At 54.4% G+C, this 14,446-nt stretch overlaps 44 non-coding genes across 44 annotated transcripts; all 44 read right to left on the minus strand.

The window, feature by feature from the left end:
- Positions 1-116: 116 nt before the first annotated feature.
- Trnal-cag (transfer RNA leucine (anticodon CAG)) lies at positions 117-198 on the minus strand. The gene has a single exon. It is a non-coding gene; the product is annotated as a tRNA-Leu (tRNA).
- A 77-nt stretch (positions 199-275) lies between these two features.
- On the minus strand, positions 276-357 carry Trnal-aag (transfer RNA leucine (anticodon AAG)). Its single transcript has one exon. It is a non-coding gene; the product is annotated as a tRNA-Leu (tRNA).
- A 275-nt stretch (positions 358-632) lies between these two features.
- Trnah-gug (transfer RNA histidin (anticodon GUG)) lies at positions 633-704 on the minus strand. Its single transcript has one exon. It is a non-coding gene; the product is annotated as a tRNA-His (tRNA).
- A 370-nt stretch (positions 705-1,074) lies between these two features.
- Trnae-cuc (transfer RNA glutamic acid (anticodon CUC)) lies at positions 1,075-1,146 on the minus strand. Its single transcript has one exon. It is a non-coding gene; the product is annotated as a tRNA-Glu (tRNA).
- Positions 1,147-1,421: 275 nt separating this feature from the next.
- On the minus strand, positions 1,422-1,503 carry Trnal-cag (transfer RNA leucine (anticodon CAG)). The gene has a single exon. It is a non-coding gene; the product is annotated as a tRNA-Leu (tRNA).
- A 77-nt stretch (positions 1,504-1,580) lies between these two features.
- On the minus strand, positions 1,581-1,662 carry Trnal-aag (transfer RNA leucine (anticodon AAG)). The gene has a single exon. It is a non-coding gene; the product is annotated as a tRNA-Leu (tRNA).
- A 275-nt stretch (positions 1,663-1,937) lies between these two features.
- Trnah-gug (transfer RNA histidin (anticodon GUG)) lies at positions 1,938-2,009 on the minus strand. Its single transcript has one exon. It is a non-coding gene; the product is annotated as a tRNA-His (tRNA).
- Positions 2,010-2,379: 370 nt separating this feature from the next.
- Trnae-cuc (transfer RNA glutamic acid (anticodon CUC)) lies at positions 2,380-2,451 on the minus strand. Its single transcript has one exon. It is a non-coding gene; the product is annotated as a tRNA-Glu (tRNA).
- A 275-nt stretch (positions 2,452-2,726) lies between these two features.
- Trnal-cag (transfer RNA leucine (anticodon CAG)) lies at positions 2,727-2,808 on the minus strand. Its single transcript has one exon. It is a non-coding gene; the product is annotated as a tRNA-Leu (tRNA).
- Positions 2,809-2,885: 77 nt separating this feature from the next.
- On the minus strand, positions 2,886-2,967 carry Trnal-aag (transfer RNA leucine (anticodon AAG)). Its single transcript has one exon. It is a non-coding gene; the product is annotated as a tRNA-Leu (tRNA).
- Positions 2,968-3,242: 275 nt separating this feature from the next.
- Positions 3,243-3,314, minus strand: Trnah-gug (transfer RNA histidin (anticodon GUG)). Its single transcript has one exon. It is a non-coding gene; the product is annotated as a tRNA-His (tRNA).
- Positions 3,315-3,684: 370 nt separating this feature from the next.
- Positions 3,685-3,756, minus strand: Trnae-cuc (transfer RNA glutamic acid (anticodon CUC)). Its single transcript has one exon. It is a non-coding gene; the product is annotated as a tRNA-Glu (tRNA).
- Positions 3,757-4,031: 275 nt separating this feature from the next.
- Positions 4,032-4,113, minus strand: Trnal-cag (transfer RNA leucine (anticodon CAG)). Its single transcript has one exon. It is a non-coding gene; the product is annotated as a tRNA-Leu (tRNA).
- Positions 4,114-4,190: 77 nt separating this feature from the next.
- On the minus strand, positions 4,191-4,272 carry Trnal-aag (transfer RNA leucine (anticodon AAG)). Its single transcript has one exon. It is a non-coding gene; the product is annotated as a tRNA-Leu (tRNA).
- A 275-nt stretch (positions 4,273-4,547) lies between these two features.
- Positions 4,548-4,619, minus strand: Trnah-gug (transfer RNA histidin (anticodon GUG)). The gene has a single exon. It is a non-coding gene; the product is annotated as a tRNA-His (tRNA).
- Positions 4,620-4,989: 370 nt separating this feature from the next.
- Trnae-cuc (transfer RNA glutamic acid (anticodon CUC)) lies at positions 4,990-5,061 on the minus strand. Its single transcript has one exon. It is a non-coding gene; the product is annotated as a tRNA-Glu (tRNA).
- Positions 5,062-5,336: 275 nt separating this feature from the next.
- Positions 5,337-5,418, minus strand: Trnal-cag (transfer RNA leucine (anticodon CAG)). The gene has a single exon. It is a non-coding gene; the product is annotated as a tRNA-Leu (tRNA).
- Positions 5,419-5,495: 77 nt separating this feature from the next.
- On the minus strand, positions 5,496-5,577 carry Trnal-aag (transfer RNA leucine (anticodon AAG)). The gene has a single exon. It is a non-coding gene; the product is annotated as a tRNA-Leu (tRNA).
- A 275-nt stretch (positions 5,578-5,852) lies between these two features.
- Positions 5,853-5,924, minus strand: Trnah-gug (transfer RNA histidin (anticodon GUG)). Its single transcript has one exon. It is a non-coding gene; the product is annotated as a tRNA-His (tRNA).
- A 370-nt stretch (positions 5,925-6,294) lies between these two features.
- On the minus strand, positions 6,295-6,366 carry Trnae-cuc (transfer RNA glutamic acid (anticodon CUC)). Its single transcript has one exon. It is a non-coding gene; the product is annotated as a tRNA-Glu (tRNA).
- Positions 6,367-6,641: 275 nt separating this feature from the next.
- Positions 6,642-6,723, minus strand: Trnal-cag (transfer RNA leucine (anticodon CAG)). The gene has a single exon. It is a non-coding gene; the product is annotated as a tRNA-Leu (tRNA).
- A 77-nt stretch (positions 6,724-6,800) lies between these two features.
- Trnal-aag (transfer RNA leucine (anticodon AAG)) lies at positions 6,801-6,882 on the minus strand. The gene has a single exon. It is a non-coding gene; the product is annotated as a tRNA-Leu (tRNA).
- Positions 6,883-7,157: 275 nt separating this feature from the next.
- Trnah-gug (transfer RNA histidin (anticodon GUG)) lies at positions 7,158-7,229 on the minus strand. The gene has a single exon. It is a non-coding gene; the product is annotated as a tRNA-His (tRNA).
- Positions 7,230-7,599: 370 nt separating this feature from the next.
- Trnae-cuc (transfer RNA glutamic acid (anticodon CUC)) lies at positions 7,600-7,671 on the minus strand. Its single transcript has one exon. It is a non-coding gene; the product is annotated as a tRNA-Glu (tRNA).
- Positions 7,672-7,946: 275 nt separating this feature from the next.
- Trnal-cag (transfer RNA leucine (anticodon CAG)) lies at positions 7,947-8,028 on the minus strand. The gene has a single exon. It is a non-coding gene; the product is annotated as a tRNA-Leu (tRNA).
- A 77-nt stretch (positions 8,029-8,105) lies between these two features.
- Trnal-aag (transfer RNA leucine (anticodon AAG)) lies at positions 8,106-8,187 on the minus strand. Its single transcript has one exon. It is a non-coding gene; the product is annotated as a tRNA-Leu (tRNA).
- Positions 8,188-8,462: 275 nt separating this feature from the next.
- On the minus strand, positions 8,463-8,534 carry Trnah-gug (transfer RNA histidin (anticodon GUG)). Its single transcript has one exon. It is a non-coding gene; the product is annotated as a tRNA-His (tRNA).
- A 370-nt stretch (positions 8,535-8,904) lies between these two features.
- Positions 8,905-8,976, minus strand: Trnae-cuc (transfer RNA glutamic acid (anticodon CUC)). Its single transcript has one exon. It is a non-coding gene; the product is annotated as a tRNA-Glu (tRNA).
- A 275-nt stretch (positions 8,977-9,251) lies between these two features.
- On the minus strand, positions 9,252-9,333 carry Trnal-cag (transfer RNA leucine (anticodon CAG)). Its single transcript has one exon. It is a non-coding gene; the product is annotated as a tRNA-Leu (tRNA).
- Positions 9,334-9,410: 77 nt separating this feature from the next.
- On the minus strand, positions 9,411-9,492 carry Trnal-aag (transfer RNA leucine (anticodon AAG)). Its single transcript has one exon. It is a non-coding gene; the product is annotated as a tRNA-Leu (tRNA).
- Positions 9,493-9,767: 275 nt separating this feature from the next.
- On the minus strand, positions 9,768-9,839 carry Trnah-gug (transfer RNA histidin (anticodon GUG)). Its single transcript has one exon. It is a non-coding gene; the product is annotated as a tRNA-His (tRNA).
- Positions 9,840-10,209: 370 nt separating this feature from the next.
- On the minus strand, positions 10,210-10,281 carry Trnae-cuc (transfer RNA glutamic acid (anticodon CUC)). The gene has a single exon. It is a non-coding gene; the product is annotated as a tRNA-Glu (tRNA).
- Positions 10,282-10,556: 275 nt separating this feature from the next.
- Trnal-cag (transfer RNA leucine (anticodon CAG)) lies at positions 10,557-10,638 on the minus strand. Its single transcript has one exon. It is a non-coding gene; the product is annotated as a tRNA-Leu (tRNA).
- Positions 10,639-10,715: 77 nt separating this feature from the next.
- On the minus strand, positions 10,716-10,797 carry Trnal-aag (transfer RNA leucine (anticodon AAG)). Its single transcript has one exon. It is a non-coding gene; the product is annotated as a tRNA-Leu (tRNA).
- Positions 10,798-11,072: 275 nt separating this feature from the next.
- Positions 11,073-11,144, minus strand: Trnah-gug (transfer RNA histidin (anticodon GUG)). Its single transcript has one exon. It is a non-coding gene; the product is annotated as a tRNA-His (tRNA).
- A 370-nt stretch (positions 11,145-11,514) lies between these two features.
- On the minus strand, positions 11,515-11,586 carry Trnae-cuc (transfer RNA glutamic acid (anticodon CUC)). The gene has a single exon. It is a non-coding gene; the product is annotated as a tRNA-Glu (tRNA).
- A 275-nt stretch (positions 11,587-11,861) lies between these two features.
- On the minus strand, positions 11,862-11,943 carry Trnal-cag (transfer RNA leucine (anticodon CAG)). Its single transcript has one exon. It is a non-coding gene; the product is annotated as a tRNA-Leu (tRNA).
- A 77-nt stretch (positions 11,944-12,020) lies between these two features.
- Trnal-aag (transfer RNA leucine (anticodon AAG)) lies at positions 12,021-12,102 on the minus strand. The gene has a single exon. It is a non-coding gene; the product is annotated as a tRNA-Leu (tRNA).
- Positions 12,103-12,377: 275 nt separating this feature from the next.
- Positions 12,378-12,449, minus strand: Trnah-gug (transfer RNA histidin (anticodon GUG)). Its single transcript has one exon. It is a non-coding gene; the product is annotated as a tRNA-His (tRNA).
- Positions 12,450-12,819: 370 nt separating this feature from the next.
- On the minus strand, positions 12,820-12,891 carry Trnae-cuc (transfer RNA glutamic acid (anticodon CUC)). The gene has a single exon. It is a non-coding gene; the product is annotated as a tRNA-Glu (tRNA).
- Positions 12,892-13,166: 275 nt separating this feature from the next.
- Trnal-cag (transfer RNA leucine (anticodon CAG)) lies at positions 13,167-13,248 on the minus strand. The gene has a single exon. It is a non-coding gene; the product is annotated as a tRNA-Leu (tRNA).
- A 77-nt stretch (positions 13,249-13,325) lies between these two features.
- Trnal-aag (transfer RNA leucine (anticodon AAG)) lies at positions 13,326-13,407 on the minus strand. The gene has a single exon. It is a non-coding gene; the product is annotated as a tRNA-Leu (tRNA).
- Positions 13,408-13,682: 275 nt separating this feature from the next.
- Positions 13,683-13,754, minus strand: Trnah-gug (transfer RNA histidin (anticodon GUG)). Its single transcript has one exon. It is a non-coding gene; the product is annotated as a tRNA-His (tRNA).
- Positions 13,755-14,124: 370 nt separating this feature from the next.
- Positions 14,125-14,196, minus strand: Trnae-cuc (transfer RNA glutamic acid (anticodon CUC)). The gene has a single exon. It is a non-coding gene; the product is annotated as a tRNA-Glu (tRNA).
- Positions 14,197-14,446: the final 250 nt, after the last annotated feature.

Genomic DNA, 14,446 nt, shown 5'->3' on the forward strand with positions numbered 1-14,446 from the left:
ATCATGTCGTTGCACCGCGCACTGTGCTACGACAATTTAAGAAAGAGACGCTCACGGCTTGCTGCGCTGCTTTCGTCGCGGGTAATCAGTGCTGCGGCTTTCGAGACAGAAAACATTGGCAGCGGTGGGATTCGAACCCACGCCTCCGAGGAGACTGGTGCCTGAAACCAGCGCCTTAGACCGCTCGGCCACGCTACCGACGCTGCACGGCGGTCACAGGAGCTGCGTTCTACCCCACGAGAAAACACCACAATGGCACAAAAAACAGAAAAATGTGGCAGCGGTGGGATTCGAACCCACGCCTCCGAAGAGACTGGTGCCTTAAACCAGCGCCTTAGACCGCTCGGCCACGCTACCTGTGCCAGTGCTCTTCGCTTTTGTAGAAACAGTGCACGACACAGCTGCGACTGGCTGCTCATCCATTGCACCTCAAACAACTGCCCTTTTCGAATAGAGAGTAACTACACAGGTAGCTGCCCGCGCTCTCGTGTGGCGGCATTGCGTGTTGATAAAGAATTGGTAGTGCCACCTGCAGCCTGCGGAACATGAGTGAAAAATCAAGAGGGCACCGTGATTTCAAACACTGAGTCACAACCGTCACTGCAGCGACACCAAGGCAAAACTTTAAAAATTGCCGTGACCAGGATTCGAACCTGGGTTATTGCGGCCACAACGCAATGTCCTAACCACTAGACGATCACGGCCACGGAAGCACCGCCGAGGGCAGTCCTCGCGACTGCATGTTGCAATGCACAGCAAAGCTCGGCCCACACACCACTGTGTCAGACGCGGTCTCCATTATATGTATACTGGCAAACGAACGTGTCTGCGATGTAAGGACACTAAGCAGTGTGGTTAGCTGCATTCAACCCCCGTGGCAGTGTCTTGCAGTCCTCCTACTCTGTTCACCACAGGTATGTGCCTCGATAAGAGGTGGACAGATGTCGCATCGCTCTCGCCGTCACTTGTGACCACGAATCGTACTTAACGTAGTTTTCTGCAAGCGTCAGCGAAGCGTCAGTCGAGCTAAGTCGGGCCAAGTCGCATAAGAGGAGCAACAAATTGCGCTCGCTTTTCCGGTACCGGGAATCGAACCCGGGCCTCCTGGGTGAGAGCCAGGTATCCTAGCCACTAGACCACACCGGACAACGGCACAAGGGCTACTCCAGCGAACACAGCAATCTATACACACGCTACTAAACGACAACTACAAAATTATACGCTCCCACTTTGTACAGCGGCATGCTCGGGACTCATTTCGTAGAGACGAACGCCAGCCACTATGACACCAAACGGCGCCTGTGAATCATGTCGTTGCACCGCGCACTGTGCTACGACAATTTAAGAAAGAGACGCTCACGGCTTGCTGCGCTGCTTTCGTCGCGGGTAATCAGTGCTGCGGCTTTCGAGACAGAAAACATTGGCAGCGGTGGGATTCGAACCCACGCCTCCGAGGAGACTGGTGCCTGAAACCAGCGCCTTAGACCGCTCGGCCACGCTACCGACGCTGCACGGCGGTCACAGGAGCTGCGTTCTACCCCACGAGAAAACACCACAATGGCACAAAAAACAGAAAAATGTGGCAGCGGTGGGATTCGAACCCACGCCTCCGAAGAGACTGGTGCCTTAAACCAGCGCCTTAGACCGCTCGGCCACGCTACCTGTGCCAGTGCTCTTCGCTTTTGTAGAAACAGTGCACGACACAGCTGCGACTGGCTGCTCATCCATTGCACCTCAAACAACTGCCCTTTTCGAATAGAGAGTAACTACACAGGTAGCTGCCCGCGCTCTCGTGTGGCGGCATTGCGTGTTGATAAAGAATTGGTAGTGCCACCTGCAGCCTGCGGAACATGAGTGAAAAATCAAGAGGGCACCGTGATTTCAAACACTGAGTCACAACCGTCACTGCAGCGACACCAAGGCAAAACTTTAAAAATTGCCGTGACCAGGATTCGAACCTGGGTTATTGCGGCCACAACGCAATGTCCTAACCACTAGACGATCACGGCCACGGAAGCACCGCCGAGGGCAGTCCTCGCGACTGCATGTTGCAATGCACAGCAAAGCTCGGCCCACACACCACTGTGTCAGACGCGGTCTCCATTATATGTATACTGGCAAACGAACGTGTCTGCGATGTAAGGACACTAAGCAGTGTGGTTAGCTGCATTCAACCCCCGTGGCAGTGTCTTGCAGTCCTCCTACTCTGTTCACCACAGGTATGTGCCTCGATAAGAGGTGGACAGATGTCGCATCGCTCTCGCCGTCACTTGTGACCACGAATCGTACTTAACGTAGTTTTCTGCAAGCGTCAGCGAAGCGTCAGTCGAGCTAAGTCGGGCCAAGTCGCATAAGAGGAGCAACAAATTGCGCTCGCTTTTCCGGTACCGGGAATCGAACCCGGGCCTCCTGGGTGAGAGCCAGGTATCCTAGCCACTAGACCACACCGGACAACGGCACAAGGGCTACTCCAGCGAACACAGCAATCTATACACACGCTACTAAACGACAACTACAAAATTATACGCTCCCACTTTGTACAGCGGCATGCTCGGGACTCATTTCGTAGAGACGAACGCCAGCCACTATGACACCAAACGGCGCCTGTGAATCATGTCGTTGCACCGCGCACTGTGCTACGACAATTTAAGAAAGAGACGCTCACGGCTTGCTGCGCTGCTTTCGTCGCGGGTAATCAGTGCTGCGGCTTTCGAGACAGAAAACATTGGCAGCGGTGGGATTCGAACCCACGCCTCCGAGGAGACTGGTGCCTGAAACCAGCGCCTTAGACCGCTCGGCCACGCTACCGACGCTGCACGGCGGTCACAGGAGCTGCGTTCTACCCCACGAGAAAACACCACAATGGCACAAAAAACAGAAAAATGTGGCAGCGGTGGGATTCGAACCCACGCCTCCGAAGAGACTGGTGCCTTAAACCAGCGCCTTAGACCGCTCGGCCACGCTACCTGTGCCAGTGCTCTTCGCTTTTGTAGAAACAGTGCACGACACAGCTGCGACTGGCTGCTCATCCATTGCACCTCAAACAACTGCCCTTTTCGAATAGAGAGTAACTACACAGGTAGCTGCCCGCGCTCTCGTGTGGCGGCATTGCGTGTTGATAAAGAATTGGTAGTGCCACCTGCAGCCTGCGGAACATGAGTGAAAAATCAAGAGGGCACCGTGATTTCAAACACTGAGTCACAACCGTCACTGCAGCGACACCAAGGCAAAACTTTAAAAATTGCCGTGACCAGGATTCGAACCTGGGTTATTGCGGCCACAACGCAATGTCCTAACCACTAGACGATCACGGCCACGGAAGCACCGCCGAGGGCAGTCCTCGCGACTGCATGTTGCAATGCACAGCAAAGCTCGGCCCACACACCACTGTGTCAGACGCGGTCTCCATTATATGTATACTGGCAAACGAACGTGTCTGCGATGTAAGGACACTAAGCAGTGTGGTTAGCTGCATTCAACCCCCGTGGCAGTGTCTTGCAGTCCTCCTACTCTGTTCACCACAGGTATGTGCCTCGATAAGAGGTGGACAGATGTCGCATCGCTCTCGCCGTCACTTGTGACCACGAATCGTACTTAACGTAGTTTTCTGCAAGCGTCAGCGAAGCGTCAGTCGAGCTAAGTCGGGCCAAGTCGCATAAGAGGAGCAACAAATTGCGCTCGCTTTTCCGGTACCGGGAATCGAACCCGGGCCTCCTGGGTGAGAGCCAGGTATCCTAGCCACTAGACCACACCGGACAACGGCACAAGGGCTACTCCAGCGAACACAGCAATCTATACACACGCTACTAAACGACAACTACAAAATTATACGCTCCCACTTTGTACAGCGGCATGCTCGGGACTCATTTCGTAGAGACGAACGCCAGCCACTATGACACCAAACGGCGCCTGTGAATCATGTCGTTGCACCGCGCACTGTGCTACGACAATTTAAGAAAGAGACGCTCACGGCTTGCTGCGCTGCTTTCGTCGCGGGTAATCAGTGCTGCGGCTTTCGAGACAGAAAACATTGGCAGCGGTGGGATTCGAACCCACGCCTCCGAGGAGACTGGTGCCTGAAACCAGCGCCTTAGACCGCTCGGCCACGCTACCGACGCTGCACGGCGGTCACAGGAGCTGCGTTCTACCCCACGAGAAAACACCACAATGGCACAAAAAACAGAAAAATGTGGCAGCGGTGGGATTCGAACCCACGCCTCCGAAGAGACTGGTGCCTTAAACCAGCGCCTTAGACCGCTCGGCCACGCTACCTGTGCCAGTGCTCTTCGCTTTTGTAGAAACAGTGCACGACACAGCTGCGACTGGCTGCTCATCCATTGCACCTCAAACAACTGCCCTTTTCGAATAGAGAGTAACTACACAGGTAGCTGCCCGCGCTCTCGTGTGGCGGCATTGCGTGTTGATAAAGAATTGGTAGTGCCACCTGCAGCCTGCGGAACATGAGTGAAAAATCAAGAGGGCACCGTGATTTCAAACACTGAGTCACAACCGTCACTGCAGCGACACCAAGGCAAAACTTTAAAAATTGCCGTGACCAGGATTCGAACCTGGGTTATTGCGGCCACAACGCAATGTCCTAACCACTAGACGATCACGGCCACGGAAGCACCGCCGAGGGCAGTCCTCGCGACTGCATGTTGCAATGCACAGCAAAGCTCGGCCCACACACCACTGTGTCAGACGCGGTCTCCATTATATGTATACTGGCAAACGAACGTGTCTGCGATGTAAGGACACTAAGCAGTGTGGTTAGCTGCATTCAACCCCCGTGGCAGTGTCTTGCAGTCCTCCTACTCTGTTCACCACAGGTATGTGCCTCGATAAGAGGTGGACAGATGTCGCATCGCTCTCGCCGTCACTTGTGACCACGAATCGTACTTAACGTAGTTTTCTGCAAGCGTCAGCGAAGCGTCAGTCGAGCTAAGTCGGGCCAAGTCGCATAAGAGGAGCAACAAATTGCGCTCGCTTTTCCGGTACCGGGAATCGAACCCGGGCCTCCTGGGTGAGAGCCAGGTATCCTAGCCACTAGACCACACCGGACAACGGCACAAGGGCTACTCCAGCGAACACAGCAATCTATACACACGCTACTAAACGACAACTACAAAATTATACGCTCCCACTTTGTACAGCGGCATGCTCGGGACTCATTTCGTAGAGACGAACGCCAGCCACTATGACACCAAACGGCGCCTGTGAATCATGTCGTTGCACCGCGCACTGTGCTACGACAATTTAAGAAAGAGACGCTCACGGCTTGCTGCGCTGCTTTCGTCGCGGGTAATCAGTGCTGCGGCTTTCGAGACAGAAAACATTGGCAGCGGTGGGATTCGAACCCACGCCTCCGAGGAGACTGGTGCCTGAAACCAGCGCCTTAGACCGCTCGGCCACGCTACCGACGCTGCACGGCGGTCACAGGAGCTGCGTTCTACCCCACGAGAAAACACCACAATGGCACAAAAAACAGAAAAATGTGGCAGCGGTGGGATTCGAACCCACGCCTCCGAAGAGACTGGTGCCTTAAACCAGCGCCTTAGACCGCTCGGCCACGCTACCTGTGCCAGTGCTCTTCGCTTTTGTAGAAACAGTGCACGACACAGCTGCGACTGGCTGCTCATCCATTGCACCTCAAACAACTGCCCTTTTCGAATAGAGAGTAACTACACAGGTAGCTGCCCGCGCTCTCGTGTGGCGGCATTGCGTGTTGATAAAGAATTGGTAGTGCCACCTGCAGCCTGCGGAACATGAGTGAAAAATCAAGAGGGCACCGTGATTTCAAACACTGAGTCACAACCGTCACTGCAGCGACACCAAGGCAAAACTTTAAAAATTGCCGTGACCAGGATTCGAACCTGGGTTATTGCGGCCACAACGCAATGTCCTAACCACTAGACGATCACGGCCACGGAAGCACCGCCGAGGGCAGTCCTCGCGACTGCATGTTGCAATGCACAGCAAAGCTCGGCCCACACACCACTGTGTCAGACGCGGTCTCCATTATATGTATACTGGCAAACGAACGTGTCTGCGATGTAAGGACACTAAGCAGTGTGGTTAGCTGCATTCAACCCCCGTGGCAGTGTCTTGCAGTCCTCCTACTCTGTTCACCACAGGTATGTGCCTCGATAAGAGGTGGACAGATGTCGCATCGCTCTCGCCGTCACTTGTGACCACGAATCGTACTTAACGTAGTTTTCTGCAAGCGTCAGCGAAGCGTCAGTCGAGCTAAGTCGGGCCAAGTCGCATAAGAGGAGCAACAAATTGCGCTCGCTTTTCCGGTACCGGGAATCGAACCCGGGCCTCCTGGGTGAGAGCCAGGTATCCTAGCCACTAGACCACACCGGACAACGGCACAAGGGCTACTCCAGCGAACACAGCAATCTATACACACGCTACTAAACGACAACTACAAAATTATACGCTCCCACTTTGTACAGCGGCATGCTCGGGACTCATTTCGTAGAGACGAACGCCAGCCACTATGACACCAAACGGCGCCTGTGAATCATGTCGTTGCACCGCGCACTGTGCTACGACAATTTAAGAAAGAGACGCTCACGGCTTGCTGCGCTGCTTTCGTCGCGGGTAATCAGTGCTGCGGCTTTCGAGACAGAAAACATTGGCAGCGGTGGGATTCGAACCCACGCCTCCGAGGAGACTGGTGCCTGAAACCAGCGCCTTAGACCGCTCGGCCACGCTACCGACGCTGCACGGCGGTCACAGGAGCTGCGTTCTACCCCACGAGAAAACACCACAATGGCACAAAAAACAGAAAAATGTGGCAGCGGTGGGATTCGAACCCACGCCTCCGAAGAGACTGGTGCCTTAAACCAGCGCCTTAGACCGCTCGGCCACGCTACCTGTGCCAGTGCTCTTCGCTTTTGTAGAAACAGTGCACGACACAGCTGCGACTGGCTGCTCATCCATTGCACCTCAAACAACTGCCCTTTTCGAATAGAGAGTAACTACACAGGTAGCTGCCCGCGCTCTCGTGTGGCGGCATTGCGTGTTGATAAAGAATTGGTAGTGCCACCTGCAGCCTGCGGAACATGAGTGAAAAATCAAGAGGGCACCGTGATTTCAAACACTGAGTCACAACCGTCACTGCAGCGACACCAAGGCAAAACTTTAAAAATTGCCGTGACCAGGATTCGAACCTGGGTTATTGCGGCCACAACGCAATGTCCTAACCACTAGACGATCACGGCCACGGAAGCACCGCCGAGGGCAGTCCTCGCGACTGCATGTTGCAATGCACAGCAAAGCTCGGCCCACACACCACTGTGTCAGACGCGGTCTCCATTATATGTATACTGGCAAACGAACGTGTCTGCGATGTAAGGACACTAAGCAGTGTGGTTAGCTGCATTCAACCCCCGTGGCAGTGTCTTGCAGTCCTCCTACTCTGTTCACCACAGGTATGTGCCTCGATAAGAGGTGGACAGATGTCGCATCGCTCTCGCCGTCACTTGTGACCACGAATCGTACTTAACGTAGTTTTCTGCAAGCGTCAGCGAAGCGTCAGTCGAGCTAAGTCGGGCCAAGTCGCATAAGAGGAGCAACAAATTGCGCTCGCTTTTCCGGTACCGGGAATCGAACCCGGGCCTCCTGGGTGAGAGCCAGGTATCCTAGCCACTAGACCACACCGGACAACGGCACAAGGGCTACTCCAGCGAACACAGCAATCTATACACACGCTACTAAACGACAACTACAAAATTATACGCTCCCACTTTGTACAGCGGCATGCTCGGGACTCATTTCGTAGAGACGAACGCCAGCCACTATGACACCAAACGGCGCCTGTGAATCATGTCGTTGCACCGCGCACTGTGCTACGACAATTTAAGAAAGAGACGCTCACGGCTTGCTGCGCTGCTTTCGTCGCGGGTAATCAGTGCTGCGGCTTTCGAGACAGAAAACATTGGCAGCGGTGGGATTCGAACCCACGCCTCCGAGGAGACTGGTGCCTGAAACCAGCGCCTTAGACCGCTCGGCCACGCTACCGACGCTGCACGGCGGTCACAGGAGCTGCGTTCTACCCCACGAGAAAACACCACAATGGCACAAAAAACAGAAAAATGTGGCAGCGGTGGGATTCGAACCCACGCCTCCGAAGAGACTGGTGCCTTAAACCAGCGCCTTAGACCGCTCGGCCACGCTACCTGTGCCAGTGCTCTTCGCTTTTGTAGAAACAGTGCACGACACAGCTGCGACTGGCTGCTCATCCATTGCACCTCAAACAACTGCCCTTTTCGAATAGAGAGTAACTACACAGGTAGCTGCCCGCGCTCTCGTGTGGCGGCATTGCGTGTTGATAAAGAATTGGTAGTGCCACCTGCAGCCTGCGGAACATGAGTGAAAAATCAAGAGGGCACCGTGATTTCAAACACTGAGTCACAACCGTCACTGCAGCGACACCAAGGCAAAACTTTAAAAATTGCCGTGACCAGGATTCGAACCTGGGTTATTGCGGCCACAACGCAATGTCCTAACCACTAGACGATCACGGCCACGGAAGCACCGCCGAGGGCAGTCCTCGCGACTGCATGTTGCAATGCACAGCAAAGCTCGGCCCACACACCACTGTGTCAGACGCGGTCTCCATTATATGTATACTGGCAAACGAACGTGTCTGCGATGTAAGGACACTAAGCAGTGTGGTTAGCTGCATTCAACCCCCGTGGCAGTGTCTTGCAGTCCTCCTACTCTGTTCACCACAGGTATGTGCCTCGATAAGAGGTGGACAGATGTCGCATCGCTCTCGCCGTCACTTGTGACCACGAATCGTACTTAACGTAGTTTTCTGCAAGCGTCAGCGAAGCGTCAGTCGAGCTAAGTCGGGCCAAGTCGCATAAGAGGAGCAACAAATTGCGCTCGCTTTTCCGGTACCGGGAATCGAACCCGGGCCTCCTGGGTGAGAGCCAGGTATCCTAGCCACTAGACCACACCGGACAACGGCACAAGGACTACTCCAGCGAACACAGCAATCTATACACACGCTACTAAACGACAACTACAAAATTATACGCTCCCACTTTGTACAGCGGCATGCTCGGGACTCATTTCGTAGAGACGAACGCCAGCCACTATGACACCAAACGGCGCCTGTGAATCATGTCGTTGCACCGCGCACTGTGCTACGACAATTTAAGAAAGAGACGCTCACGGCTTGCTGCGCTGCTTTCGTCGCGGGTAATCAGTGCTGCGGCTTTCGAGACAGAAAACATTGGCAGCGGTGGGATTCGAACCCACGCCTCCGAGGAGACTGGTGCCTGAAACCAGCGCCTTAGACCGCTCGGCCACGCTACCGACGCTGCACGGCGGTCACAGGAGCTGCGTTCTACCCCACGAGAAAACACCACAATGGCACAAAAAACAGAAAAATGTGGCAGCGGTGGGATTCGAACCCACGCCTCCGAAGAGACTGGTGCCTTAAACCAGCGCCTTAGACCGCTCGGCCACGCTACCTGTGCCAGTGCTCTTCGCTTTTGTAGAAACAGTGCACGACACAGCTGCGACTGGCTGCTCATCCATTGCACCTCAAACAACTGCCCTTTTCGAATAGAGAGTAACTACACAGGTAGCTGCCCGCGCTCTCGTGTGGCGGCATTGCGTGTTGATAAAGAATTGGTAGTGCCACCTGCAGCCTGCGGAACATGAGTGAAAAATCAAGAGGGCACCGTGATTTCAAACACTGAGTCACAACCGTCACTGCAGCGACACCAAGGCAAAACTTTAAAAATTGCCGTGACCAGGATTCGAACCTGGGTTATTGCGGCCACAACGCAATGTCCTAACCACTAGACGATCACGGCCACGGAAGCACCGCCGAGGGCAGTCCTCGCGACTGCATGTTGCAATGCACAGCAAAGCTCGGCCCACACACCACTGTGTCAGACGCGGTCTCCATTATATGTATACTGGCAAACGAACGTGTCTGCGATGTAAGGACACTAAGCAGTGTGGTTAGCTGCATTCAACCCCCGTGGCAGTGTCTTGCAGTCCTCCTACTCTGTTCACCACAGGTATGTGCCTCGATAAGAGGTGGACAGATGTCGCATCGCTCTCGCCGTCACTTGTGACCACGAATCGTACTTAACGTAGTTTTCTGCAAGCGTCAGCGAAGCGTCAGTCGAGCTAAGTCGGGCCAAGTCGCATAAGAGGAGCAACAAATTGCGCTCGCTTTTCCGGTACCGGGAATCGAACCCGGGCCTCCTGGGTGAGAGCCAGGTATCCTAGCCACTAGACCACACCGGACAACGGCACAAGGGCTACTCCAGCGAACACAGCAATCTATACACACGCTACTAAACGACAACTACAAAATTATACGCTCCCACTTTGTACAGCGGCATGCTCGGGACTCATTTCGTAGAGACGAACGCCAGCCACTATGACACCAAACGGCGCCTGTGAATCATGTCGTTGCACCGCGCACTGTGCTACGACAATTTAAGAAAGAGACGCTCACGGCTTGCTGCGCTGCTTTCGTCGCGGGTAATCAGTGCTGCGGCTTTCGAGACAGAAAACATTGGCAGCGGTGGGATTCGAACCCACGCCTCCGAGGAGACTGGTGCCTGAAACCAGCGCCTTAGACCGCTCGGCCACGCTACCGACGCTGCACGGCGGTCACAGGAGCTGCGTTCTACCCCACGAGAAAACACCACAATGGCACAAAAAACAGAAAAATGTGGCAGCGGTGGGATTCGAACCCACGCCTCCGAAGAGACTGGTGCCTTAAACCAGCGCCTTAGACCGCTCGGCCACGCTACCTGTGCCAGTGCTCTTCGCTTTTGTAGAAACAGTGCACGACACAGCTGCGACTGGCTGCTCATCCATTGCACCTCAAACAACTGCCCTTTTCGAATAGAGAGTAACTACACAGGTAGCTGCCCGCGCTCTCGTGTGGCGGCATTGCGTGTTGATAAAGAATTGGTAGTGCCACCTGCAGCCTGCGGAACATGAGTGAAAAATCAAGAGGGCACCGTGATTTCAAACACTGAGTCACAACCGTCACTGCAGCGACACCAAGGCAAAACTTTAAAAATTGCCGTGACCAGGATTCGAACCTGGGTTATTGCGGCCACAACGCAATGTCCTAACCACTAGACGATCACGGCCACGGAAGCACCGCCGAGGGCAGTCCTCGCGACTGCATGTTGCAATGCACAGCAAAGCTCGGCCCACACACCACTGTGTCAGACGCGGTCTCCATTATATGTATACTGGCAAACGAACGTGTCTGCGATGTAAGGACACTAAGCAGTGTGGTTAGCTGCATTCAACCCCCGTGGCAGTGTCTTGCAGTCCTCCTACTCTGTTCACCACAGGTATGTGCCTCGATAAGAGGTGGACAGATGTCGCATCGCTCTCGCCGTCACTTGTGACCACGAATCGTACTTAACGTAGTTTTCTGCAAGCGTCAGCGAAGCGTCAGTCGAGCTAAGTCGGGCCAAGTCGCATAAGAGGAGCAACAAATTGCGCTCGCTTTTCCGGTACCGGGAATCGAACCCGGGCCTCCTGGGTGAGAGCCAGGTATCCTAGCCACTAGACCACACCGGACAACGGCACAAGGACTACTCCAGCGAACACAGCAATCTATACACACGCTACTAAACGACAACTACAAAATTATACGCTCCCACTTTGTACAGCGGCATGCTCGGGACTCATTTCGTAGAGACGAACGCCAGCCACTATGACACCAAACGGCGCCTGTGAATCATGTCGTTGCACCGCGCACTGTGCTACGACAATTTAAGAAAGAGACGCTCACGGCTTGCTGCGCTGCTTTCGTCGCGGGTAATCAGTGCTGCGGCTTTCGAGACAGAAAACATTGGCAGCGGTGGGATTCGAACCCACGCCTCCGAGGAGACTGGTGCCTGAAACCAGCGCCTTAGACCGCTCGGCCACGCTACCGACGCTGCACGGCGGTCACAGGAGCTGCGTTCTACCCCACGAGAAAACACCACAATGGCACAAAAAACAGAAAAATGTGGCAGCGGTGGGATTCGAACCCACGCCTCCGAAGAGACTGGTGCCTTAAACCAGCGCCTTAGACCGCTCGGCCACGCTACCTGTGCCAGTGCTCTTCGCTTTTGTAGAAACAGTGCACGACACAGCTGCGACTGGCTGCTCATCCATTGCACCTCAAACAACTGCCCTTTTCGAATAGAGAGTAACTACACAGGTAGCTGCCCGCGCTCTCGTGTGGCGGCATTGCGTGTTGATAAAGAATTGGTAGTGCCACCTGCAGCCTGCGGAACATGAGTGAAAAATCAAGAGGGCACCGTGATTTCAAACACTGAGTCACAACCGTCACTGCAGCGACACCAAGGCAAAACTTTAAAAATTGCCGTGACCAGGATTCGAACCTGGGTTATTGCGGCCACAACGCAATGTCCTAACCACTAGACGATCACGGCCACGGAAGCACCGCCGAGGGCAGTCCTCGCGACTGCATGTTGCAATGCACAGCAAAGCTCGGCCCACACACCACTGTGTCAGACGCGGTCTCCATTATATGTATACTGGCAAACGAACGTGTCTGCGATGTAAGGACACTAAGCAGTGTGGTTAGCTGCATTCAACCCCCGTGGCAGTGTCTTGCAGTCCTCCTACTCTGTTCACCACAGGTATGTGCCTCGATAAGAGGTGGACAGATGTCGCATCGCTCTCGCCGTCACTTGTGACCACGAATCGTACTTAACGTAGTTTTCTGCAAGCGTCAGCGAAGCGTCAGTCGAGCTAAGTCGGGCCAAGTCGCATAAGAGGAGCAACAAATTGCGCTCGCTTTTCCGGTACCGGGAATCGAACCCGGGCCTCCTGGGTGAGAGCCAGGTATCCTAGCCACTAGACCACACCGGACAACGGCACAAGGGCTACTCCAGCGAACACAGCAATCTATACACACGCTACTAAACGACAACTACAAAATTATACGCTCCCACTTTGTACAGCGGCATGCTCGGGACTCATTTCGTAGAGACGAACGCCAGCCACTATGACACCAAACGGCGCCTGTGAATCATGTCGTTGCACCGCGCACTGTGCTACGACAATTTAAGAAAGAGACGCTCACGGCTTGCTGCGCTGCTTTCGTCGCGGGTAATCAGTGCTGCGGCTTTCGAGACAGAAAACATTGGCAGCGGTGGGATTCGAACCCACGCCTCCGAGGAGACTGGTGCCTGAAACCAGCGCCTTAGACCGCTCGGCCACGCTACCGACGCTGCACGGCGGTCACAGGAGCTGCGTTCTACCCCACGAGAAAACACCACAATGGCACAAAAAACAGAAAAATGTGGCAGCGGTGGGATTCGAACCCACGCCTCCGAAGAGACTGGTGCCTTAAACCAGCGCCTTAGACCGCTCGGCCACGCTACCTGTGCCAGTGCTCTTCGCTTTTGTAGAAACAGTGCACGACACAGCTGCGACTGGCTGCTCATCCATTGCACCTCAAACAACTGCCCTTTTCGAATAGAGAGTAACTACACAGGTAGCTGCCCGCGCTCTCGTGTGGCGGCATTGCGTGTTGATAAAGAATTGGTAGTGCCACCTGCAGCCTGCGGAACATGAGTGAAAAATCAAGAGGGCACCGTGATTTCAAACACTGAGTCACAACCGTCACTGCAGCGACACCAAGGCAAAACTTTAAAAATTGCCGTGACCAGGATTCGAACCTGGGTTATTGCGGCCACAACGCAATGTCCTAACCACTAGACGATCACGGCCACGGAAGCACCGCCGAGGGCAGTCCTCGCGACTGCATGTTGCAATGCACAGCAAAGCTCGGCCCACACACCACTGTGTCAGACGCGGTCTCCATTATATGTATACTGGCAAACGAACGTGTCTGCGATGTAAGGACACTAAGCAGTGTGGTTAGCTGCATTCAACCCCCGTGGCAGTGTCTTGCAGTCCTCCTACTCTGTTCACCACAGGTATGTGCCTCGATAAGAGGTGGACAGATGTCGCATCGCTCTCGCCGTCACTTGTGACCACGAATCGTACTTAACGTAGTTTTCTGCAAGCGTCAGCGAAGCGTCAGTCGAGCTAAGTCGGGCCAAGTCGCATAAGAGGAGCAACAAATTGCGCTCGCTTTTCCGGTACCGGGAATCGAACCCGGGCCTCCTGGGTGAGAGCCAGGTATCCTAGCCACTAGACCACACCGGACAACGGCACAAGGGCTACTCCAGCGAACACAGCAATCTATACACACGCTACTAAACGACAACTACAAAATTATACGCTCCCACTTTGTACAGCGGCATGCTCGGGACTCATTTCGTAGAGACGAACGCCAGCCACTATGACACCAAACGGCGCCTGTGAATCATGTCGTTGCACCGCGCACTGTGCTACGACAATTTAAGAAAGAGACGCTCACGGCTTGCTGCGCTGCTTTCGTCGCGGGTAATCAGTG

The sequence above is a fragment of the Schistocerca gregaria genome, unplaced genomic scaffold, assembly GCF_023897955.1.
Source record: "Schistocerca gregaria isolate iqSchGreg1 unplaced genomic scaffold, iqSchGreg1.2 ptg001401l, whole genome shotgun sequence".
Lineage (NCBI taxonomy): Eukaryota > Metazoa > Arthropoda > Insecta > Orthoptera > Acrididae > Schistocerca > Schistocerca gregaria.